At 37.9% G+C, this 26,210-nt stretch overlaps 1 pseudogene; it reads right to left on the bottom strand.

The window, feature by feature from the left end:
• Window positions 1-24,975, bottom strand: part of LOC122698200 — a 34,162-nt pseudogene extending 9,187 nt beyond the window's left edge.
• Window positions 24,976-26,210: the final 1,235 nt, after the last annotated feature.

Below are 26,210 nucleotides of genomic sequence, written 5' to 3'. Positions count from 1 at the left end.
ATATAGACCGGAAATAGATCTCCTGATCCTCAAACAAGGAGGGACTTGAGCCATCTTGAATGAGACATGCTGTTTCCGGGTAAATACCTCCAGTTAAGTTAAAAAAAAAAAAAAAAGTCTCACAGTCCTCAAGAAAAATATTCTATATCCTATAGGACCTCAAAGAACAAGCTGGAGAGTTCTTAGGGTGGCTACAATCTCTCTCTGGGGGATCATTCTCCTGAAAATGGGGGATTTGGAGTTGACTAATGCCCCTACTAATCCTTGTTATCACCATATCAATGCTGCTTATGATTGCTGCATGTCTTATCAATGGTCTAACCCATTTTGTCTCTGCCCAGATCAACAGGCTACAACATGCAGTGCCAGTTTAACAAGGATATATAAAATTACAGCTGACCATGGAAAATATCACTCACTTTTAGACAGACACGACTAAAGGGACTCTGAGCCTTGAGACTAGCAAGAGGGGGAGGTCCAATGCCCCACACTGTCCCAGTTCAACCGGAAGTAGCTAGAGAGACCTTGACTTGGGCCTCTGAGGGGGGAGTGTTAGGTAATTAGAATAGGAAAAAGGAGTCCAAAATGGTGGTGGCTAAAAGAGAAAGAAGGGAAAAGCCCATGAAAATAGAACAAAGGAACCCACTGAAATGTTGTGAAGTAATTAGCCTCCAACTAATAAAAAAATTAAAAAAAAAAAGAAAAAAAGAAAATAGAACAAAGGAAGGTCAAAGGACCAGAGTGAGGACCTCAGGTAAAACATACAGCCCTCCTGGCTAGCCCAGTTTTACAAAGGGCAGGCCCAGGGGGAGGAGAAAGAACATATAAAAGGAGGAACCAAAATTGAGCCTGGGGCTTCTCTTCTCTTCGGGTCTTTTGGGTCGACCTGCCCTCACTCCTCGAGGATGTATTTTCCTTTGCTTTCTAAATAAAACTGAGCTGAAACATGGAGCTATACCACTGGTCTATCCATTGCTTCAAAGTTCTGCTGTGGCAAGACAGAACCGAGGAAATTACAAGCTCCCCTGACAAAATATTCCCTTGATATCTCCAATTTTCTTGAAGAGATTTTCAGTTTTTCCATCCTATTACTTTCCTCTATTTTCACTTTGAAAATTGTTCACATTGTCCAAAGTGGTGTTCACTTAAGAAGACTTCCATGTCTCTCCTTGCTATTCTCTGGAACTCTGCATTCAGTTGGGCATATCTTTCCCTTTCTTCCTTGTCTTCCATTTCTCTTCTTTTCTCAGCTATTTATAAAGCCTCCTCAGACAAACACTTGGCCTTCTTGCATTTTTTTAATTTGGGAAGGTTTTGGTCACTGCCTAGTGCACAATGTTAAGAACCTCTGTCCATAGTTTTTTAGGCACTCTACCAGATCTAATCCCTTGAATCTATTTGTCACCTCCACTGTATCATCATAAGGGATTTGAATTATAATCATCTCAGTTATAGAGGAATTCAAAGGGAGAGATTTTCCCTTCAAGATGCAAGCCTTGATATTTCGCAGAAACACATGAATATATTTGTCAAATAGCTGGATGAGAGTAACATTGTATGGAATTTCAAAACTAAAACTTAGAGAATTTGAGTAAATAATGAAATATTTATTAACATGTGCAACAGAAAACCTGAATGCTGTTCTTTGTGAACAGAATGCTAATTGGTCAAAGGCAAAGAAAAAGACATACCAAAAAGGGAAACATTTTTTGTTTGTTTCAAATCATACGCTCTTTCAAAACTCAGTTCAAGTACCTTTTTTGTTGTTGTTTTTAACAAGATGAGGCCAATAGAAAGCTTCCAGGATGTTTGTTTTGACATGCAGTTGTTTTTTTTTTACCCTGCCACATTTGTAGCCACAGAGAAAGATACTGTCAGGCTGACTGATTGAAGGAGTTCTCCAGTCAAGCAAAATATAATTTTGATAAAAGACTAAATGAAGTGATAAATTGTTTATGGCACTTGAAAGGTAAAGAGTTACTTTTGCAAGAGTTATATGTACTGATTGGCTTTCTGAAAAATCTTTGCCCTGGACCGCAGAGGAGCTGTGTGTCATACTTAATAATTAAAAGGAAAAATAAACACTGAAAGATTTAATAATCTCTCAACCTGACAAGTAGTGTGCCTTTCACACAAGAGGTTCAGTACTGATACACATGTATGAATTATGTGCACTCACATGTTTATGTCAGATGTTAGCCAAATCAGTTATAGTATCAATTTAGAGAGGGAAAGGGGAGCGTGCAGAAAGAGTAGATTTGTCAGCAAGGTTCAGAGTTTATTTACTATTTTATAATTTTTATATCAACTTTGTGAAAAATGACAACCGTGAAGTATTTTCAAAACTATATTTTCAGAAACTCTCAGGCTACAGGCAATGTTGTCCTCAGAACAGCCATTAGTGAAGGAGAGGATCTCACACATCCTCAATTAATGTGAAAACCTATGCCGTGGAATTCCATGTCTGGCAGTACAGTGGCTAAGACTCTGCGCTTCCAATGCAGGGGGCCTAGGTTTGGTCCCTGGTCAGGGAGCTAGATCCCATGCGCTACGGCTAAGAGTTCACAGGCAGCAGCGAAGATCAAAGATCCCACGTGCCCCAACTAAGAATGACCTGGCACAGACAAATAAACAAATAATTAAAAAAAAAAAAAAGAAGAAAGAAAGGAAAAGCTACCCCTTTCTCATGTCCTTTTTCTTTAATTGGGTGCATGTTCTCTGTATTTGTTAAAACTGGTATTCCCAACTACTAACAGCTCAGTTCCTACAAGAATACGTCCACGTTAGTCAGTTTCTACATGTGCAGACCTGGAGCTTTGGGCATATCATCAAATCTTTCAAAGTCGATTAATTTACTTTGTCAGTTAAATGGAGTGAGATATTTTATCAATTGACAATCACCTTGCACAGTGCCAAGACTGGGTGTTCAGTAACTATGCCCGTCTTTTCCTTTCCTCATAGAAACTGATTGCTCTGTCTACCTAGTGATTCATGATGGGCTATTACTATTTTGAAGGCATTAGGAAAATCATGGATTTCAGAACTTTCCACTTACTCATCAGTCATATGAGGATATTGAGAAATGTAAGACAAAGCACCTAGTTGAGCTGCTAGCATGTAATATCATAAATGCTAGTTTTATTTTCTTTCTTTTCTTAATTTAAAGGGACTGTTTTTGAGATAATAGTTGACTATATTAAAGAAATATAACACTCTAACCTTTCCATTACTGGATTGGTTTTACCTAAATGAGTAAATGCAATTTGTTGTTGCTTAGCTGTTAAGTCATGTGCAACTCTTCTGTGACCCCATAGACTGTAGCCTGCCAGGCTCCTCTGTACTAGAGTGTGTTGCCATTTCCTACTCCAGGGGATCTTCCCAACCCAGGGATTGAACCTGTGTCTCCTGAGGCCCCTGCATTGGCAGGAGGATTCTTTACCACTGAGCCACCAGGGAAGCCTCATAACAAAATTTACTCATCACTAAATAACAGCTTAATTTTGTCATCTCTAACTAACAAAATAATTTTTTAAAGTGACTTAGAAAATCTTGGTTCTCTGAATTCCACTTTGTCTCTATTACATGTTGATAAGATTACAAGGTCTTCCTATTTTAACCCTGTGAGTAAATTATTTCAGCCTATAAAGTATTCTCAAAATACAGTCAGGGTTTATCACCCATTTATAAAGCTTCACTTGTCCTGGTGTGGTCTTCCTTTCTTAGAAAGGAAACTGATCAATGGAAAAAGGGAGGGAGCCAGGAAGCGGATGTTGACATCTGAACTGAAATCTGCTCTGAACTGAGAAATGAACTTCTGGGTGTTTTGTCTTCTTTGCTGCAAATGCTATTTGCAAATTGCCAGTCAATGCACTGTGATGCACAAAAGCTAGTGTGAAATGGAAATTTCTCTTTTAGGAACCAGGAAATAAGTTCTGAATAAAAGAATACTCATTCAGTGAAAGGAGAAGTTTGGTCTCTCTGGGCATCAGAGTTGACTGGATGCAGAGAAACTGGAAATTTATTCAGAAGCTTCTGGAACTCTAAACAACACTAAATCTAAATCACTCTAAGTCAACTCTAAATCACTGAATGTCACCAAGATTCTCAAATTCTATCCAATATGGAAACCAGATACGAGTAGTGGTTGCTTTGAATAGTTTTTGAAATTGAAATCTGATGGTTTCTAGAGTGGTACTCCTGAGAGATCATATTTTATTCAGTCAGGTTTTATGCATATTGTCAGTCAAGTGTTAAAAGAAGAAACATTGTCACAGGAATAATTTATCTCTATATTCCTCATCAACTGCTGTCTCTTCCTTTCTGAATGTGGGTATGTCCTGACCATTGACGGCTAAATATCCTCTGTTTATTATCTCTTTCCTTCTTACAAAATGCAAATCCTGTTCAAGTCCTCAACCTTCTCTATGTGCTCTATGATTCCCAGGAAAGGTAATCCTATCTCAGCTCAAAGGTGATTACTAGTCCTGGACCAGTTGTAATAATCCTACCTGCCTATCCAATAACAGAACTCAGCTTTCAACCAGACAGATCACGGCACTCTCCTGGAGACTGATATGAGATGAAAGTTGACATATGACCCAAATTGGCCCAAACATACTAAATAAATGTTGAGTAAATGTAACTTTATTTGGGGAATAGAAGTTTTTTCTTTGCCCTTCTGGGTCATTCAAGTTGCTATTTTTGCTATCTTCAAACTTCATGGGTAGGCTAACAGTACTTGAAAAGTCCAGAAACTATCCCATCTTATGAAAGCCAATGCATGGAGACAGGCAGAGCCATGGAAACTGCAGAGAAGCAGGAGTCCTATTTTAACTATACTTGGAGACTCCCTTCTCAGAACTTCCTACTATTCTTACATACTACATATTGTTTAAGCTAATTAGAGAAGGAATTTCTATTACATGGAGTCCTAGGCATTGTATCTGAGAAAGGGAAAAACTGATTCTATCTTAAGCTCCCTGAGAAGGTCCTCCTGCGTTTAATACAATTACATTTTTCCAAATTCCAGACACTGGAGAGATCATGTTCAACCCATGATGGTCAAAGATCCTCAGATCCACAGACTCAAAATTTGCGGGAACTGAACTTTCTTTCAATTCCTCACTGGTTAAGAATGAACCAAGATAATGAACCAGGCTCTGGTGTATGCTGTAAACCAAAGATTCCCCACCTTTTTTAATGCCATTTTAGATCAGATTTTTTGTCCCTTGCAACTGAATGCATCTTACATGAAAGTTAAGCCTCTAAAACATTAGTTTTGGTATATGTCTCATTGAGTTTTGAATTTCTGAGTCTGTGATTGACTGTCTAATGACATCAGTCAGTTTTCAAAAAGTCTGAAGGATTTGAAAGGGCCAGAAGCCCATTCTTTAAAAATAAATAAATAAATCTTTAATCAGGAAATTAAACCAGTGTGAAGAAACGGACAACATATATTTTCCCTTTCAAAACTTACGGCCATCTGTGTCTCTTTTTCTATTTTGCATATAGGGTTATCATTACCATCTTTCTAAATTCCATATATATGTGTTAGTATGCTGTAATGTTCTTTATCTTTCTGGCTTACTTCCACTACAATATTGTAAAGTAATTAGCCTTCCAACTAATAAAAATAAATGAAAAAAAAAAAAAAAAACTTACAGCCAGTGGAGAACCTCTCCTGAGTTCCTTCCTTTAGTCCATTCCAGGAGAGACTGTAGCAGATTGGTTTCTGTGAGGCCCTGTGTTTTCCAAGCAGCCACGAGAAATCAAGAGAAAGTAAGGATCATCTGATCATAATGTCTGTGCTGTGTCTTCACTTGCCTCAGGCCAAGCACATCCATGTTCCACAGTAGAAAAATGTCAAAAGTTCATACCTGCAAAACTTTTATTTGTATAATAACGTGCTTCATATTTCTTAAAAATAGTTAAACACTGATATTAATGGTGGATTTTTCAAATAGTCCTGCTGGGAGATTATTAACATTTTTATTCAGAAGTATTTCTGGCATTACATTTTTTTGAAACCCTGCTATAACATTTGGCATATTCTTTTGATAATTGTCCATGATGACAGATTTTGTATTCAATGTAGAAATGACATTCATCAGTACTGATGACTGAGAGGGACAAATTAGGTGAGTGATTAAATTGAGCAATATAGTTTTTGATAAAAAAAAAAAAATTAAGTGATGTTAATTAAAAGAAAAACCTATATGTTCAAGAAAATGTAAAATATTTCCCCTCCAATTTGAATGGGACCAAATCTTCAGGAAAATTCTTAAAAGTTTAATAAATCATCAGAAATTCTTCTGGAAGAATACTAGACCTCTAGGAGAAATGCATTCTTATGGTTATCAAAAGGGTTTCCCAGGTGATGCTAGTGGTAAAGAACCTGCCTGCCAATGCAGGAAACATATAAGAGAGGCAGGTTTGGTCCCTGGGTCAGGAAGATCCCCTGGAGCAGGGCACAGCAGCCACTCCAGTATCCTTGCCTGAAGAATTCCATGGACAGAAGAGTCTGGTAGGTTACAGTCCATAGGGTAAAGAGCTGGATACAACTGGAGCCTCTTGCCATGAACACATGCATGGTTGTGAAAGTTCTTTCCTCTTCAAGAATATTCTTTAAAAATGAAAATATTCCTGAGTGGGAGAGTTGGAGAATAAACTAATAATCAAAAATAATTTGGTGAGGAAAGTGGGAACTGGAAGAGACAGTATTAAGTATATGATTGTTGAAAGGAAAGGGGAGATATCTACCTGAAAAAATTATCTACTCTGAAATCTTGCCTAGGTCTTACCTATAGGGCAGGAAGAGAATAGCTACTATGTGTGACCTCCACGTAATGAAAATCTAGTGCAGGTAATAGGAACAGATGCAACCATGGGTCATCATAAATCATTGAATTTACTATATCTCACTTTAATCAATTCAAATCACTCTCTACTCTTGTCCTCACATTCAGAAAGACTTTATGGCTCCCTTTTTGTTGGTGAAGACACTTTATGACCTTTATGATTTAACACACCACAGGGAGCTTTAGGCTTCATTCTCAAGGATACTGCTCATTTTCTATGGCATAAAGGGAACAAAAAGTGACTTTTTTCTTTAAAAGATAAAGAATTTTAAGTACATTTGACACATCTCCCAGCATTTTATATCAAAGATATGTCATGTCTGTTTCTGAAAGGGATTAGGATAACTTAGATATGAAAACATACCAGAAAGAAGCATTTAAGCCTAAAACAAACCCGATCCCATTTCAAATAAACAACATGAACTTTAGGTGAGTAGATCTAAAGCATTTTGGGGCAGTGAAGTAATTTTCTCCAGGTTCTGAAGCATCTACCACAAATACAGAGAATACAATGGGTTGTATAACTTTCATTTTCTGACAGTATAAAGTGGGTTCATTCATTTCTAGATATACATTTTTACTTAGACTTACGTATGTGCTCAGTCACTCAATCATGCAACTCCATGGATTGTAGCCTGCCAGGCTCCTTTGTCCTTGGGATTTCCCAGGCAAGAATACTAGAATGGCTTGCCATTTCCTTCTCCAGGGGATCTTCTGGACCCAGGTGTCAAAAAACAGGCATCTCTTGCTTAGACTGAAACCCCAGCTTAAATTTAGCATGAAAATCCTTGTTTACAAATGGAGGAACTTTCTTCTGGAAAATGTATAGTCAGGAGAATGTGGCTATCTAGGAGCAAGTAGATACTTTGCTTCATCAAGTAAAACCAACTGTGCCAGGAGTAACAGGACTTGGACACTTGGAAAAAACAGAGTAATGATTACAATTCAAAAATTAAAAGAAACAGAACTGAGTTTAAAATGAGTGAAAAGGGACTTTCCTGGTGATACAGTAGAAAGCGGTCCATGTGCCCATGCAAGGAACACAAGTTTGATCCCTGGTCCAGAAAAATCTCACATGCCACAGAGCAACTAAGTCCATGGGCCACAACCGCCGAGCCTATGCCCTAGAGCTCACAGGCCCATGCCCCAACTACGGGGCCCGCATGCCTGCAACTACTGAAGCCCGCACGCCTAGAGCCTGTGCTCCGCAACAAGGGAGCCACCACAATGAGAAGCCCATGCACCGCCAGAAAGAGAAGCCCCGCTCACCGCAACTAGAGAAAGCCCACACAGAAATGAAGACCCAGTGCAACCAGAAATTAATTAATTCATTAAATAAAAATAAAATTAGTGTAAGGATCTGAATAGGTATTTCTCCAAAGGAAATATAAAAGAAGCTCAACACTATCGGGAAATGCAAACCAAATGCCCCATGAAAGAACACTTCACACTCACTAGTGTGGTTATAAAAATAAAATAAACAGATAAAACCAGTGTTGGGCAGGATGTGGAGAAATTGGAAGTCTCATATATGACCAATAGAAAAGTAGATACATAGTACAGTACAAGAAAACAATCTGGCAGTTCCTCTAATAGTTAAACTTACATTTACCATGTTACCCAGTAATTCCAATGCTAGATATTTACCCAAGAGAAATGAAAACATATTTTCCCATAAAAACTTACAAACAAAAGTCCATAGCAGCATTATTTATAATAACCTAAGATGTAAACAACCCAAATACCCATCTACTGATGACTGGGTAGAAAAAATATGATATATTCATACAATGAAATACTATTCAACAATGAAATAACTGAAGTGGGACAACATGGATGAATCTTTTGTTAAGCAAAGAAAGAAAAATCACAAAGGATCATATATTATATGATTCAATTAATAGGAAATTTCCAGAATAGACAAAGACAGACAGTATTGGTGGTTTTCTAGGGGTCAGTGAATTATTGGGTAGTACGTGAATTATATCTTAATAAAGCTGTTAAACTAAAACATAGACAAAGGCTTCAGGGTATATGGCTCACAATGTTATAAACAAAATAACCTTAGAATTTTTTAAACCAATTTTTCCTTCCTACTCATAACTTTCTTAATTTCCTACTCTACAGTAGGATTTTATATTTGATTCTTTAGCAGTCAAGTTGATAAAAAGATAAATTTTTTGAAAAAGTAGATAAGCATAAGGTATAAGTGGTTTTCACAATGTCCTACATGATCAGTAACGGATGTGCAAAAAGAATCCTGGTTTTCTGATTTTCAACCTAAATTTGGTCTCTTAGCAACATAACCCTTCAAGTTTCTGGTTCCAAATACTCAAGTCCAGAAAACAGAATTGGTTTAAAAAGCAAGGAAATATAGTCACATGGATGTCTGTTAGAATAAAAATGTATGTAATTTGACTCCAGACCTTTGGAAAATACAGTACAAATAGGTCAGAACTCATTCAAGCCAAAGTTAAATAGAATAATTTCTTACTTCAAGTTGTGATTTTTTAAAAGGGACTTTTTTGTTGTCGTTCTTCCTTGCAAGAGTGATTTCTCAGGGAAAAGACACAATCTGTTGATTGACAATCAGTTTTTTTCCCCTGACCTCTCATTCACTGATTTTAAAATTATATTTAGAACTCAATATATGGCTGGGATGAAGAAATACTTGTGGAAAACAGGAGGTCAGGAAGAACAGAATGCTCTAAAACAAACGAGGAGGAGCTGAAGGTTGAAGAGAGCTTTTTGGCAACTCAAACCCTCATTTCAATCAGCTCTGTCTTTTTTAATAGCTCAAAGGAAGTCTTTAATGTCATCTCCATTCTGCAGAGAAAATACAGAGCTCTCTAGCTGAAATGGACACAGAAAGGCAGATACAGTCCTAAAAATTTTGTTTGGTGTTTTAAACCTTTTTTAAAAATTTTGTTTGTTTATTTATTGGTATATATATAGATATATATAGATATACATATATGTGTATATATATACACATATATATATTCATTCTACTTTCTATCCATTTACAAATATTTTTTCTTTTTAAAAAATTCATCTATTTTTAATTGAAGGACAATTGCTTTGCAGTATTGTGTTGATCTCTGCTGTATATCAACATGCATCAGCCAAATGTTTACATATGTCCCCTCCCTCTTAAATCTCCCTCCCATCTCCCACCCCATCCCATTCCTCTAGGTTGTCACAGAGCACTGGTTTTGAGCTCCCTGCAGCATACAGCAAATTCCCACTGGCTATCTATTTTACATATAGTAATGTATATGTTTCTGTCAGGCGAGTATATGCTCCTCGGTTCTTTGTCTCATCACAACAAAAATTTGGAGTGACGGACATTAACGCCCCCTCGGCGAGTCACAGCTTTCGGGTCTTGGACAGACCGTGTTATAGCTCTCAGGTCTCGACCGGGCCATGTTATAGCTCTTAAATAAATCAGTGTTACAGCTCTATTTTATTTAGATAATAGCAGGAAAATCCATCTTCGAGGTGTGAGCACACGTTGATCCAAAGACACGAAGAGAAGAGCGCCCCATCGCGCGGGAGAGAGAGAGAGCGAGCTAGCTTTGGCTCCTCTTTTTATCTGTTTCTCTGTCCCTGGGCCTGTCCTATGTAAACTGGGCCAGCCAGGAGTGTTGTTAGTTTTACCTGAGGTTCTCACTCCGGTCCTCGGACCTTCCTTCTGAGGACTTCCTTTGTTTTATTTTCGCGGGCTTTTCCCTTCCAGGTCTTTTAGCCACCGCCATTGTGGACTCCTTTTCCCTATTCTAACTACCTAACATTTCCACGCTTTCCTCTCAATTCTTCTCACCCTGTCCTTCACTCACTGTGTCCACAAGTCTATTCCCTATGTCTGCATCTCCACTGCTGCCCTGCCAATACCTCCAAACTTTTAACCTCTCATTTTTTTTGTGTTCCTGTTAACATTTCTATTATCTTCCCTTTAGGGCTCTGAGCCATGTTTCAGACGTTTGGTCTCTCTGGTACCTGGATGAGTTCCTTCTTACAGAGCAGGGACTCAGAAATGTGGCTGAAGGTATTGGTCTTTGTTGCCGTGGATAGTGGGGCTTTATTCCCCTGCTTTTATACTGTCAGCACCTAAAAATCCCAACTGTTCGTGACCTACCTTTGTCTTCCTCCTGTCTCTTCCCAAAATGAATTATATCTCTAGGAATGAGCCCATGTCTAGTTTGGGACCATGCTTTGGTTTTTCTGAAAATCAACTTGAAAAGTGTAGAGGTTGCTTTGCAGCTGGTGACCTCACATGCTGACAGGATGGAACAGAAAGGTCAGCTGGGAAACAGAAAGGGCGATCACTAAGACTTCAGAAAAAAACACCAAGCTTTTCTAAAATCAAAAACAAACTGCATTTGTTTCTATGTTGTCTCAGTTGGCTGTGTCTTTGTTGTACGCTCAATTCACAATTTGGCTGATTAACAACATAAAGGTAAGTATTGCTGGCTTCTGGTGACTGGAATTAAAAGGAAGCCAGGTATGGCCTCTTCACAACCCCACGTATACCATGCGGAGAGGAGCTAAACTTTGGCTAAAAATAAAAGTGTATTAGCAAGTAGGCAAGGAGGAAAAAAAAGAGGGGTCAATAATTGAGTCAGAGACTGCACATGGCAAAACTGTTCACAGCAGCAATCGTTGGACAACGGAACTATTTGTGACAGACAATTTGGTCATGTACCTCCATTATTGATTCTCCCTTCTTAAAATTTGATTCTTCTCTTTCTTGTTGTTTTCCTAGTATCTGCTTTTTGGGGAGTCACAATTTTACTTCAGTTTTGGGAAGCGGAGTATAAATAAATTTAACAGGGGGCATTGTGTGAGGTGCTATGCTGTGACAAACTGCTCCTTTAAAAATAATGCTGTGCCCACTTACGCCTCACCCAGTGCTCTGATAAATTTCTGAGCTATTTCACTCACTGTTACCACCTAAAATATCTTTCCCTTTTTAGACTGCCAAAGCATGCCATTCTCTCCTTCACAACCTGGTTTACAGTTTATATCCCTCACCCTTCCTGTTACTCAAAATTTTAAAAAGATCAAAATCAACAACTCTTGTGTTATGTTTGATTATTCTTCTTTTACTATTCTATATGTAACTCACCTTTCAGCTTTTTCTTCAATGTATATCAAATAACAACATCGTTTCTCATTAGCTCTGATAGTTACACACAAGACCGAGCCTACCATTATTCCTTGCCTGGATTATCACAATAGTTTCATAATAAGGTTCGCTGCTCCCACCTTTTCCTTTTACAGTCTATTTACACAGCAGCTAGCATGATCCTTTTTAACATAAGTCATATGATACTACTTTTCTGCTAAAACTCTGGCGAAATGTCTCCATAAAATCAAAGTAAAAGCTTAAGTCCTTAATATGACTTACAAGTCTCTACATAGCCCAACTCTGTTATCTCTCTGACCTCCTTGTCTACCATCCCCCCATTATTTTACTCTGAAACACTTACACGGAGGAAGTCAGTATGCTCTTACTCTAAAGCTATCTCTCTAGCCATAACTCTCCCTGGTAAATGATTCTCCAGATTACTTGACTAGCAATTTCATAGTCTTCAGATCTACTCAGTTAACCACTTTCTGAACATCCCATTTAATACTGCAATCTGCATTTTATACTCCAACTCACCTGATCCAGTCACCATTATTCTACTTCTTTTTTTAACCAATGGAAGTTACCTCCCTCTAACATATACTAAGTTATTTATTGTAGCCTGTCTTCATGCACTAAAATTAAGCTCCATAAATATATGAACTTTTGTTCATTGATGATTCCCTTGTCCATTAAACAGTGCCTAGTACACAAAAAATAAATGAATGAGTCTATTTATGTTAAGATACTCAGTCACTTAAATGAAGACTTGAGTTGTGCTAGTTTAGTCAGTTTTGTAAGAATATGCATTCTTCATGGAACTACATGGATAGCAGCATGTTGGGTGTTGACACGTATATTTATCATCCTCACTACCTCAACTTAAATAGAATGTCTAGTAAAGATTCATTTATGGACCAATGGGTTTTTAAAGAAAAATACCTAACTCATGACAACTGTTTGTCATTTGCTTCACCAAATCCTCATGCAGAACAAGAGAGAGAGATGAATAAGCTTCATGATTCATCAATTTTTTTCACTATCTGCTAATAGATTCTTTTCACTGTTTCTATTCTGTGAGTCATTTTCCTTTTTATAGTTTCTCCATATCACTCTGCTTTTTCCTATAATAAAGCTTCAATAAAAATGATTAAAAAATTGCAAAAAAATAGTTATAAATTTTTTTCTTATGATGAGAACGTTTAAGATCTATTCTCTTCGTAACTTTGAAATATATAATACAGTATTATTAACTACAGTCACCATGCTGTATGTCACATCCCCATGATCTATTTACTCTATAACTGGAAGTTTGTGACTTGGTTTGGGAGATGCTGAGTTCAAGACATGTATCAAGACATGTCTACGTGGAAATGTTAAATAACCAATTCCTTCCAAGAATCTAGAGGTCAGGAGGAAAATTTATGTGAATATGAAAGAGAAGATATCCTGGACTACTTCCTTGTTTTATCCACGGCATAGAGGAAAGGAGAGGAGAGGAAGCTCGCAAAGGAGACTGAGAGAGATTGGACGGGGCATGGGGGAAGAAGAGGGACAAGAACCAGCTGGGGGTGTTATCATGAAAGCCAAACGAAGGAAGTATTCCAGGACCATGTCAAACATAACCAACATAACCATATGTCATATTGGAAATGCCTAAATTATATGGAGGTACCACGGGCCCTATTAAAACCCATTACCATTGGAAAAGTTAAGAACACTTAAATATACACTTGCTTGCCGATTTTTAGCACTTCTTGTATTTCTTGGATTTTTTAAAACGTTTTGTTTAGTACTTTACTGATAGAAACTGAGGAGATACAAATATGATGATACACGGTCCCTACTGAGATCTGCAGTCTGATGAGCATCTCATGGTTTTTTCCATCCTTTGATTTTTCTCCATCTTACTACTTTGTAATTTGTGAAGACAGAGTGAGACAGAAGGAGAGAAAACAGCGCTCCTGGCAGGGCTACCACACTGTAAGTGCCCTAGTCCTACCCAGAGAACATTCAGTGACTTTTTATTGACCAGTTCAGTCAAGAAAATTCCAATAGAGCTGGATAATACAGTAAAGTTCTAGGGATGAAATGTCAGATACTTCCAGCATTCTAGTTTTGAAAAAGGCAAACATTCATTATAGTTGAAAATCAAATTTGTAGCACAAGGATTAGAAAGAGACTAAAATACTAAATTCTAATATTGCAACGAGTTACTTTTCAAAACAATTGGGATTCAATATTAGGTGATTATTTTTAGGTTTTAATTAAACCTTAATTTGGTCATGACATTTTGATAGATTTAGACAATTTTCAGCCTTCCCACAGAGATTCATCATTTTCCTCTTCTGACAATGAGTTCTTCCCACACAGAATCTCAGCTTAAAGAGCCTCAGTTGAACAAATACAATTAATAACACACAGCCTTCAACTTCATGTTTAAATGCATTTAAAAGAATTATTAATGACTTTGAAATAATGAAAGAAGTGGAAAGAAATTGCTTTCCATTATGAAGAAGAGAATCAAAATATTTCAGGCAAGTCTTTGGGAAAAGCAAAACAAGGAGAAAGATATGGGGGAGGAAAGAGAAGGGAGAAGAGGAAAAAGAGACATATTCAGAGCTTTTAATGACTTTTATAGGATCTCTGTGCAGGATACCCCCATTTCCATGCTACCCCTCTTTTTCAACAGCAGAAATAAAGAAATTTCTGATACCTTGCACATTTCACAAAGAGCCATTTCCTTAGCCATCAGGTTTTAAGCTACTCCTAAGTTACAGGGATAGTGATATATGTAGTCTCAAAAGTGATAAATGAAATGCATAAAAGGGCAGATTTGGTAGATATTAATAGATCAATTGTCACACTGTAAAATTTAAAAACAAGCCAAAGCAACAACAAAAGCACACATGTATTTTTAATTTGTTATTTATCTTAAGTAGGTATAAATATTGAGTGAAATTGTAACATAGAGAACATTATCTTGTTTTTTTATTCTTTAATTTATTTTTACTGAAGTATAGTTGATTTACAATATTGTGTTGATATGCTTGTATGTAGGACTTCCCTGTAGCTCAAATGATAAAGAACCTGCCCGCAATGCAGGAGACCAGGGCTCAATCCCTGGGTGGGGAAGAGCTCCTGGAGAAGGGAACGGCAATCCACTCCAGTATTCTTGCCTGTAGAATCCCATGGACAGAGGAGCCTGGCAGGCTACAGTCCATGGGGTCACAAAGAGCTGGACATGACTAAGTGACCAACACACAAACACATGCTTGTATGTATTACTAACCAGGAAAATAAATCATAATAAGATATCATTACTTATATAACAAATAGGTTAAAATGTTGTCTTGTTTTAACAAATGTTTGTGAAAATAAGAACTAGTAGTACCCTGACATAAGGATAGATGGAGAGTAAATTATTAGAACCACTTTGTAGACAGTTTAGAAATAGTAATATTAAAGAAAGCTCTGTGTATCACTTCTTCTGCTACTAATATATGTGCCCCATGTACAGAAAAGTTTATTATACTCCCAACCTGGAAATATCCCTAGTATGAAGAATTCTTCTTGCTACACAGTGACTTCCTGATATTTTCAACTAAGTCTCATAAGTAAGGGTTACATTTAAAGAATATTTTCTCAGTACTCACCACCACTCTTAGACTGATTCAGAAAAGGTAAGAAAGATGTGGGAGAGTTTGCTGACCACTTTTTAGAAAGCTTGCATCATGTCTGAGAGAGCCACAGGAAGAGCTGGACAATAGGATGCCTTAGACTCTTACAGGAGACTGTCAGGGCTAACAGGACTGATGTTGAAGCTGAAACTCCAATACTTTGGCCACCTCATGCAAAGAGGTGACTCATTGGAAAAGACCCTGATGCTGGGAAAGATTGAGGGCAGGAGGAGAAGGGGACAACAGAGGATGAGGTGGTTGGATGGCATCACTGACTCAATGGACATGGGTTTGGGTGGACTCCGGGAGTTGGTGATGGACAGGGAAGCCTGGCATGCTGCGGTTCATGGGGTCACAAAGAGTCGAACACGACTGAGGGACTGAACTGAACTGAGGAGAGTGTCATGCTGTAACAGGAGACTGCTACAGCTATTCTACAAACAGGGTGAGAAAGAAGTTCACATCAGGGATAGTATAGACTAGGGACAAGAAAGAATCAGTCTTTGATGACTGTATTAGTCCATTTCTATGAATGAACTCCTGTGTGTGTGTGTGTGTGTGTGTGTTAGTTGACTCAGTCATGCCTGACTCTGTGACCTCATGAACTATAGCCCGCCAGGCTCCTCTGTCCATGGAATTCTCCAGGTTGCCATTCCCTTCTCCACGGGGTCTTCCTGACCCAGGGATCAAAACTGGGTCTCCTGCATTGCAGGCAGATTCTTTGCCATATGAGCCACCATGGAAGTCCAAGTTTACCCTACTGCTTGATGTCTTGATTTCTTCAGCCACATTGGATCAAGGTTTTTGTTACTGTCAATGAAACTATCCAAACTGCTACAGGAAGCAAGTGTATCAATGCCAGTGTTGTTCATATGCAGAACTTTCTTCTTATTTTGTTACAATATATCTAACTACAATATCAAGGTAAACTCTTTAGGCAAGATCCTTCCACAGCCCATACAATAATATAATGTATTTAAAAACATCAGAATATAGTCCTCTAACTATTTGTAATCCTAACAAGAAATTATAGAAGTCTTCCTATTGTTATTCTCGAAGGCATAAATCACAGGACTTCCTAGCGATGGCCTCCTATGTATGTGACCATGCTAGGCTAAAATATATCTTGCCTTTTATTTTTCTGAATAGGAAGTTTTAACATTTCAAACAATTTTTTTAAATTTTATACAAATCCAGGTTTTACTAGAGAAAAATTACAAATTATATACAACTAAAAAACTATCCAAATATAGCCAGTCTTTACATTTTGTTTTTATATACTTTCTAAAATTTTAAGAAACTATGAACACAGACTTTTATAAAAACTGGGCTAATTAATGCCCACTGATCTGAAATATCCTTTTAAATTCCCCCATTGTTACTAGGAAAACTGTTCCAACAACATAATTCATCTATCTGATTTATCTGGAACTATGTGGAAAATGTCTTTGGATAATTTTAATGAGGACTCACTGTAGAAGGAGTAAATCACTGACCCAGAAACATGGTCAAGTTCTTTTCAGTTATAGTAGCAACCTTAAAAGTCAGTGCTGAAGAAGTCTTGAATTAGAATAACAGAAGACAATTGATTTGACAATCTTTAACGAAAATAATTCTGGAAATACCATCCATTACTCAAACCAGAAAGTCATGAGCCATGCTCTGAAAACATGTGTTATGTTTATGTTTTTCTCTTTAATTTTGTCAGTTCTTGGCTGAGAGATACAGAAAGGTCTTAATTTTTCTTATGCATGTCATAGGATATTAGTTTTGCCTTTATCCTTTTCTTTCCCATGTAGTAGTGAAAACCTACTTAATGAGCTCTGCCATTAATTGCTGCCAGAAAGTACCAGTAATTTCACTGTCTTGACATCAGAGCTATAAAAATTAATCTATTTGGAGAGTTACTATGGAAACAGGCAGATGCTGCCTTTATCTACCAAAGACCATAAATGCTGTTCTCACTCATATCCTAGGAAAAGCCCTAGAGGTTAGTGGGCTAGAAGAAAGCTATTAAACCTCAGGGAATGGAAAATATCTGTACATATTTTATTGGAGTGGTTTGGACTCAGTGTAGTTTGTTTGCCTGGAAAGCACCTGCCTTGCATGCATAAAACACATAATTAACTGTGTTTAAATTGCTCTCAAATTCTTTCTCATTGCAAAGTTCATCCTGGTTCTCAGTTTATGGCCCTCTAATGTCATCAGTCTGCAAGGACTCCTTATTTTACTTATTCTTTTTTATTTTACTTTCTCAATCCCATCCAACTCTTCCCACCTACCTTAGGTAGGTAGGAATAAGACATCTGTTTTAAGACATAGTTTTAATGTGACCTAATGCCACCACACCACTCTGCAGGTGGGCTGCAGAGTTTACACATTCACCCAAACTGAATCTCTTCCAGTATCCAACATCCAGATTTTATTTTTGATTATAAGTATGTTTCTGATTATATTTTGATTATAAGTATCTTTGATTGTATATGTGCTTGATTAGGAATCTTTTAACTATTGCTATAGCCTGCCTCTGAAAATAGACAGGCTTCTGTGACTTCTCTTTTCATTTGTTCTGATTTTGCACTACTCATCCTGCAGATACCCTGTGACCTTCTGTTACCCCCAGGGCCTCTGAGTAGTGAACTTTTAAAGCTTTCTCCTCTTTGAGCATCAATGCCAGGATCTAGATTTTCTCTGCCTCTTCTCTTCCAACAGAAATGTGACTCTGTCCATAATCTTATTTCCCTTAAAGAGAAATGACAAAATAATGTAAGGAATTGATCCCTGAAAATGAAAAGTGTTAGTCATTCAGTTGTGTCTGACTCATACAACCACATTGACTGTAGCCTGCCTGGCTCCTGTGTCCATGGAATTCTCCAGGCAAGAATACTGGAGTGGATAGTGTTCCCCTCTCCAGGGGATCTTCCCAACCCTGGGATTGAACCCAGATCTCCTGCATTGCAGGTGGATTCTTTACTATCTGAGCCACTAGTGAAGCTCTGAATTAGTCCACGCTGGCATCTTAAAGAATTTCAGTTTCTCTGATGATCCTCTTGACTGCTTGCAGGAGATGAACACTATCATTTCAGATTGGTTGCTAGTCAATACAAACCAACTACCTAAAGATTCATAGGCAGCTTTCGGCTTTTTTGTTTGTTTTTCTTGGGAACAAATTTCATTGCTTCTTTTCTTTTTCTTGGTTCTTCAATTATTTTTGATGAGTATTTATTCTCGAGAACATTTAATTTGTTAATCCTTTTTTTTTTTTTTTTGCGTTCTCTGCTTAGTCTCTAACCAGCAAGCGTTGTATCTCAACTGGCCTATAGATCGCTTTTGTCCATTTTCAACCAGCACCAACAATTTGTAATAAATCCCCAAAGCTGGCAACTTATACATTTCATATATTCTGTATATATTCCTGTGTTTTAGAGGACCATCCATTATCTTTTTCATCACTTAAACTCAACATGTGCTGGTATGTTGGTGGTATAGTGGTGAGCATAGAAGCCTTCCAGCATGTGCTGGTTATTTTCTCAGTTTTACTTTTCATCCAATACATTGCTAAATCCGCATTCCTCTTTCTTACTCCACGTCTCAAATATTTCCCTTCCTCTTCAAATCATTGAAGTCCTGATAACCTGGATATCTTGGCTAGGATGATTTCTATATCCTTCTCTCTAGTCTTTTCTCCAACAGTTTCTTCTTTTCTTTTCTTTTCTTTTGTTTGTTTGAAATAAGAGATGTGAGTGAGAAGAAAACATATTGAATTGAAAAAAAGAAATGGATTCAGCTTCCCATTTTACATTATCTGGTTGACAAGTCTAGAGAACACTACTTGACTTGGTTTATTTACCCCTACATATGAAAACTGCATGCAGAAAAAGAAAGTCTATAAGAATTACACTTCTACAATAAGTTTCTATTGGGAACACACCCTCCACTTTTCTGATCACATCACTATCTTCTAATCCTATAGAAGCTCAGGAAAAGTACAGAACTGCCGGCAGGGGTCCAGTTTGGACGTTTGCAGTTGCATATGCGCCCCATCTCTTTCTCCTTGGCCACTGAAGTGAGGCTCCTACCTCCCCACAAAGACTGGGAGACAGGGGTGCTATCACATTTCAAAGAGAAGACTTCCAGGTCTTTGAGAAAGGAAGCCCTGGGTTGTAAAAGCGGCAAGAAGTTTTTAAAAAAGATTTATATCTCAAAAAGTTTCCCAGGTGGCACAGTGGTAAGGAATCCACCTGCCAATGCAGGAGGTGCAAGAAACACGGGTTTGATCCCTGAGTCCAGAAGATCTCATGGAAGAAGGAGTGGTAAACCACTCCCTCCAAGTATCCTTGCCTGGAGACCCCCATGGACAGAGGAACCTGGTGGGCTATAGTCTATGGGTTGCAAAGAGTTGGACATGACTGAGCATGCACACACACACATGCATATCTCAAAAGGGCAAAGAAAGAATGACATGTTTCCTAGAGTAAATGCTCTTAGGAAAGGAAGTTCAGGCAGGGAGAAGTCTAAAGTTTGGTTAAGTTGAAGGGAATTTTTAAGGCAGCCCTGATCAGTTCATTTCATTTGTGGCAGCATTCATGAATAAATATCCATGCAGTTAAAGGCACTGGATGTTCCCAATGGACATTACCTTAGCTTTAATTGTAATATTCTTCCAATTCATTTGTCAGGCATTCCCTAGAACGAGCTCATTTTCCCCCTGAATCATAACTACGTGGGTACCTCCTGGACTGGTCCAAATGCCAGGAGGATACTCACTGCATTAAAATTCAATTCAATCCAATCAAAGGAAAACAGTTTTAACTGCACTGCAAAACACATGTCAAGTCCTTCTCAGCATTTATTCTAAATAGAAAATTGTCTACTCTCTCCTTTAATGAATTTCTAAATACCCCCAGAAGCTCTTCTCCAAATAAAAGTTGACTTTGTGCATGATGTGTGTGTTAGTTGCTCAGTCGTGTCTGACTCTTTGCGACCCTACATGGACTGTAGTCCACCAGGCTCCTCTGTCCATGGAATTCTCCAGGCAAGAATACTGGAGTGGATTGCCATTTCCTTCTCCAGAGGATCTTCCCGACCCAAGAATCTAATATGGGTCTCCTGCATTTCAGGCAGATTCTTTACCATCTGAGCCATCAGGGAGATTCCACTGCATGATACCAGTACCTAAAAACTAGTTTAAAATGGAACAAAGGGGCACATGGTGTGAAAGGCTCACAGTTGTACAAGTATAGAGTAAAACAGTGAAATAGTAAACATAGTTACTTGTTGTGCCAGGCTTTAAATATACGCATTGGTCACCGCCTGTCTACTCATTCACTGAGACAGATCTTTTCGCTGACATCACAGCTGACCGTGTCCGCTGGAACACTGACTTGGTTGGCATATATGTGGTCCCCCATCTGCATACACTGTTTGCACAACCACCCACATCTTGGCAGCCCAGTTTTCTGAAAAGGTACAGCTGCCTGATGAGATGACTCAGGAGTGTACCAACTGAAAACAGCTTGGCTTCGGCTGGCAGGTTGCTCTGTGTTCAAGGACAAAGCCCAGAAAGCAAAGGACTCAAAAAGTGTTTGTCAAAAAAAAGTGGTACCTCGGGCTTCCCTGGTGGCTCAGTGGTAAAGAATCTGCTCACCAATGCAGTAGACACGGGTTCAATCCCTTGTTCAGGAAGATCCCACATGTCGTGGAGCAACTGAACCCATGTGCTGCAACTGCTGAGTCTGTGCTCTAGAGCTCGGAAACCACAACTAATGAGCCCAACTACTGCAGCTTGAGCGCCCTAGAACCCGTGCTCTGCAGCAAGAGAAGCCACCACTGGGAGGAGCCTGAACACCACGACAGAGAGTAGCCCCCGCTCACCGCAACTAGAGAAAAGACTGCACAGCGATGAAGATCCAGCATGGCCACAACCAAACAAATATTTTTTAAAAAGTGGTGCCTCAAAACTCACTATTCCCCAAACACATGACATAGTCTTCTGACATCATGTCTTTCCAAATTCACACTTGTTTAACCAGTAATACTGTGAATCTCTCGTGCTGTTCTGCTATTTTTCCATCTGGCAAATTTCAACAGTCAATTTTGCTCAAGAATCATCACTCCTATAAAACCTCTTTGATGTCTCATGAGGCTGAATCAATCTTCACTTCCATATTCCCAGACCACTTTATATACGCATCTCTCCTGGCACTTACCTCATTTACTTCAATGCTCTGATTGGTGAAAGATGAATAAGGCACGTCTCCAGCTCTGAAAGAACCCACAATCTAGCAGAGGAGACAGAAAACCAATTACCGTTGTCAGTTTAAACCCTGATAAATCTGCCTGATCATTGTCCAGGGTATTCCCTGGTCGGGTTTCATAAACCATCTCTGCCTTCCAGCTTTTTAAATTCCTCCAAACTGGGGTAAACTATTTCTGAATTGTTGTAGTTATTTGTGAAATAATTTTATTTTTCAAAATAGAATTTTAATCCTAGAGCAAATTATAAGATTTTTTCTAAGCATAATACAAACAAAAAGTTAGCTGTTTTGTCATTAAAATGAAGTAGAGCAACTAAATTTTGTTGATGAAGCCCTCTCACACTCAAGACTCACCTGTGATTCACTCATGACTTACCTACATAAAAGGTGGAGTTTATAACAAATTATTTTCACACTTTCAGCCTAAAACCACAATTATTGTCCCAAGAATTTATAGGAATATCTCTTTTAGGACATAAAAGGGACTTATTCCCCTAACTTTTGGTAGTATTGATGGCTAACAGATCTCAGCTGAGTCTCTGTTCCTGCAAATTATTCTCAGCTGAAGAGTGTCCCCCAGACCAAGCCCAAGGAAGGCTAGCTTCCAGGGGGAATCTAGTGTTCAGTAATGGGTTGATGTGAGGATACAAAAACCAAACTCCTTGCCAACTTAAGACAGTTCTGCAAGGCCATCCCAGTACTAGAGCTCCTGGTGGGATTGGCTGAGGCCCTGGTTACAACTGCATCATGGTTCAAGTCTGCTTCCTTTACTCTCCATGGGAATGTTGATCTCAAGAGCATTCACACCCTCCCCCGCCACCCAATAAATTTCCTGCAGTCAAATCCCCATCCTCATGTCAATTTCCAGGAAAGCTGGCCAGCAACACGGAACACCCTGGGAAAAATATATAACACGATCACCAGAATTGCCCAGGGCTGGGGTTCTTTCCCTGGCAGATGTGTTCAGCAGAACTCTGACTGTGACTTGGGTCTCTGACAGATGAAGGGAAATCAGAGGGACCTGAAGCTGTCTCTTAAGGCTGACCAGACTCTGCCCAATAAGCCTATTACTTAACCCGTGCTATATAACATGATAGAATAAATCCTGAACCCAGGCAAGAAGAGAGGGAGAAACAACAGTACCCAATCTAGAACAATAATAACAAACTGCCTTATGGGACAAAGCAGTAAACCTGCCCTCTCTGAAATATAATCTAAATATATTTTCCACATCTTTTTCTTACATTGAGATACCTATTTGAAATTGCACCATCTTTGTCACAGAGAGATCATAGATTCTTAGCTAACAAATTGTATCTAAATTAATATATGTGGAAATTTGTAAAATTAGGGATTTTCTGTCACATAAGCTTGGATACTTTGGTATTTAAAATATTTCATGCTCAACTCTGACATTTATGAATTTAACAACTGATTTCAAGGCCTGATCTTGTTTCTCTACCACTCAGAACTATTTGAATCATTCATCACAAGCCTTGTTTGTTTATCTATATGAAATAACTTTAAAAATTTTATTCAAATTGCATTAGAATGTAAATATGCTTTAAAAAGTAATATATGGTGCTACTAAACCTATATAAATGACTTTTTTGCCATTAATTACCCTTCACTTCAGGTAGGATTCTTCAGTACAGGCAGTAATGAACTATTTTTAAAGGATAGAATTATAGACAGATACAGTTATAATTCATTATTTCAAATAATTATTGTCATTGTTGGAGGAATACAGTAGAGTCCAGATCCTGGGTTGGAACACAGCTATGTCTGGATCCTCATTTACCAAATCCAGTGGAAGCAGATACCATTGAATCTCATTCTTGGAGAATTAAATAAAGAGACAGGTGGTTTTGACTGGTCACAAACTTATGCAAGAGAGCTGGTTAATTGATTTCCTTGCTTCTGCCCTAGAGTTATAAGAGAAACTAACCTTAATGGGTTAAAAAAAATTACCAAAACTTTATTATACACTCTTCCTTGAAAAAAAGCTACCAGTTATTCCTGGATACTATTCTCCTAACCTACTTTGAAAAATACAAATATGTTTAAAAATACCAATATGTTTTGTAAACCTTCACGTGTTTAACCTGGAAGAAAAAGACCCCATGGCCTGCACCAGGCTCCTACATCCATGGGATTTTCCAGGCAAGAGTACTGGAGTGGGTTGCCATTTCCTTCTCTAGGGAATCTTCCCGACCCAGGGATTGAACCCAGGTCTCCTGCATTGATAGACGCTTTACCGTCTGAGCCACCAGGGAAGTTTGGAAGAAAATTAGGAGAGCATAAATCAAAGAATGTTTCTAATGAGAGAACACCATCCAGGTGTCAAGAGGTTTGAATTGTATTCCTAGGTCTTACCTGGATAAATGACTCCAGAAAATTTCTTATTTTCTCTGAATATGTAGGCCTTACTTAAAAAATGAAAATAAATTAAAATATAAATATTTTGGGTTCTTTTTGGTTTGAAAAGCTTATGAGTATTATTCAATATATTATTCAATATAACTACAAGAAGCTGATCTATATACATCTATGGCCATATTAAATATGTTAACAAAGAGACCTCAAAATTTTCACTATGTAATTACCTAACTTCACCCACACTCTATCCTCTTGTTATGATTTATTTTTCTCTACATACATCTGCAATATTAAATATTTATGTTTAATTTGTATGTCCCACCTCCAAAAAAAGTAAGCCCATGAAAGCAAGAAGTTTATTTCATTCATTGCTGAATGTCTCAGAGTTTAAAATAAGGTTTATCACAGAGACATTTATTCAACAATAAACATATGCTCAATGAAATGAGTAGGTTAATGCATGAATTAATGAATAAATTGAGGCTTTGAGGAAGGAGAAAAGAAGGGAGGATGGAAGGAAGAAAGGGGGGAGAAGGAAAGGAGGGAGGGAGAGAGGAAGGAAGGAAGAATATTCACCTTTACCTCACTGATGCCAATTCCTATGACTCACCTCCACACTCTTTATACACGTCACCCTGGCCTCCTTTCTCTTCCTCAGACGTGTTCGGCATATACCCAAATTAGAACTTTCTGGAGTGGATTGGTTTGCTTGTGTGTATGCTTAGTCGCTTCAGTCATCTTTGACTCTTTGTGACCCCATGGACTGTAGCCCCCCAGGCTGCTCTGTCCACAGGATTATCCCGGCAAGAATACGGAGTGGGTTGCCATTTCCTCCTCTAGGGGATCTTTCTGACCCAGGAATCAAACCCACGTCTCCTGCTTGGCAGGCAGATTCTTTACCACTGAGCCACCTGGGATGCCTGCATTGATTTGCAGAAACACATAACTGATATACCCTGTCTGGTATATTCTTCCTCCAGACATCAATATGGCTGTTTCATCCTCTTCAAGTTTTTGCTCACATGTCACCTTCTCAGTAGGACCCACCCTAAACACCATATTTAAAATTGTAACCCACATCCCACCCATCCACATTGTCTGGCTCTCTGGATATGTTTACTTAAATTCTAACACTTTTCAACATGTTTTTCCTCTGAGACAATATTAATGCTGTATGATTTACTTATGATTTTTCTTGGTTATGGCATTCTCCTCATATACAACAACCAAAATGTAAGTCCATAAAACCACATATCTCAATTGAATATATTCACAATAACATGTTAAATAAATATTTTTGAAGTTGAATAGACATGAATTCAAAATGAGCTAGAAACACTATCACCCAATCTGGCCTCAGGTTTTAAGCTAAAATAAATAACACAGAGTTGATAAACAGTAATTATGTTTAAAATATTAATTTACACTTTTGAAGAATTTGGACAAATATATAAAAGCCTTTATTTTACTTTCCCTAAATAAATCCCTTTAGTTGGCAATGATAAAAGAGAAAGAGAATTTATAAGACAATTACCAGGGATAAAGTGCAGTGGACTTTTGTTTTATTCTAAACGAAATTTTTTATGGTTAGAAGTCATTGGTATAAAGAACAATAAAAATGATTTTTATAGTTTTACTAAGGTGGTTAATACATTTTTTATAATGTATGGGCTAGACTCTTATTAACAAAAATAAAGATTTGCAATAGGTAATGTGTTGTAAAGTTCACACTATATAAATATGAATATACAAGCATGTTGAGGATTCTCTATATATTTGTATTCTCTATACTTTTCTTTCTGTCTACCTGTTTAACTCAGCCTTGTGTAGGTAACCTAATTTATTAGTTTTTTTAAGGTATCATTAAGTGTCTTATTTAGTTACATATGCACAAACAAATATGTAT

Source organism: Cervus elaphus, chromosome 8, assembly GCF_910594005.1.
Source record: "Cervus elaphus chromosome 8, mCerEla1.1, whole genome shotgun sequence".
NCBI lineage: Eukaryota > Metazoa > Chordata > Mammalia > Artiodactyla > Cervidae > Cervus > Cervus elaphus.
This window is presented reverse-complemented; position numbering and strand designations above follow the sequence as displayed.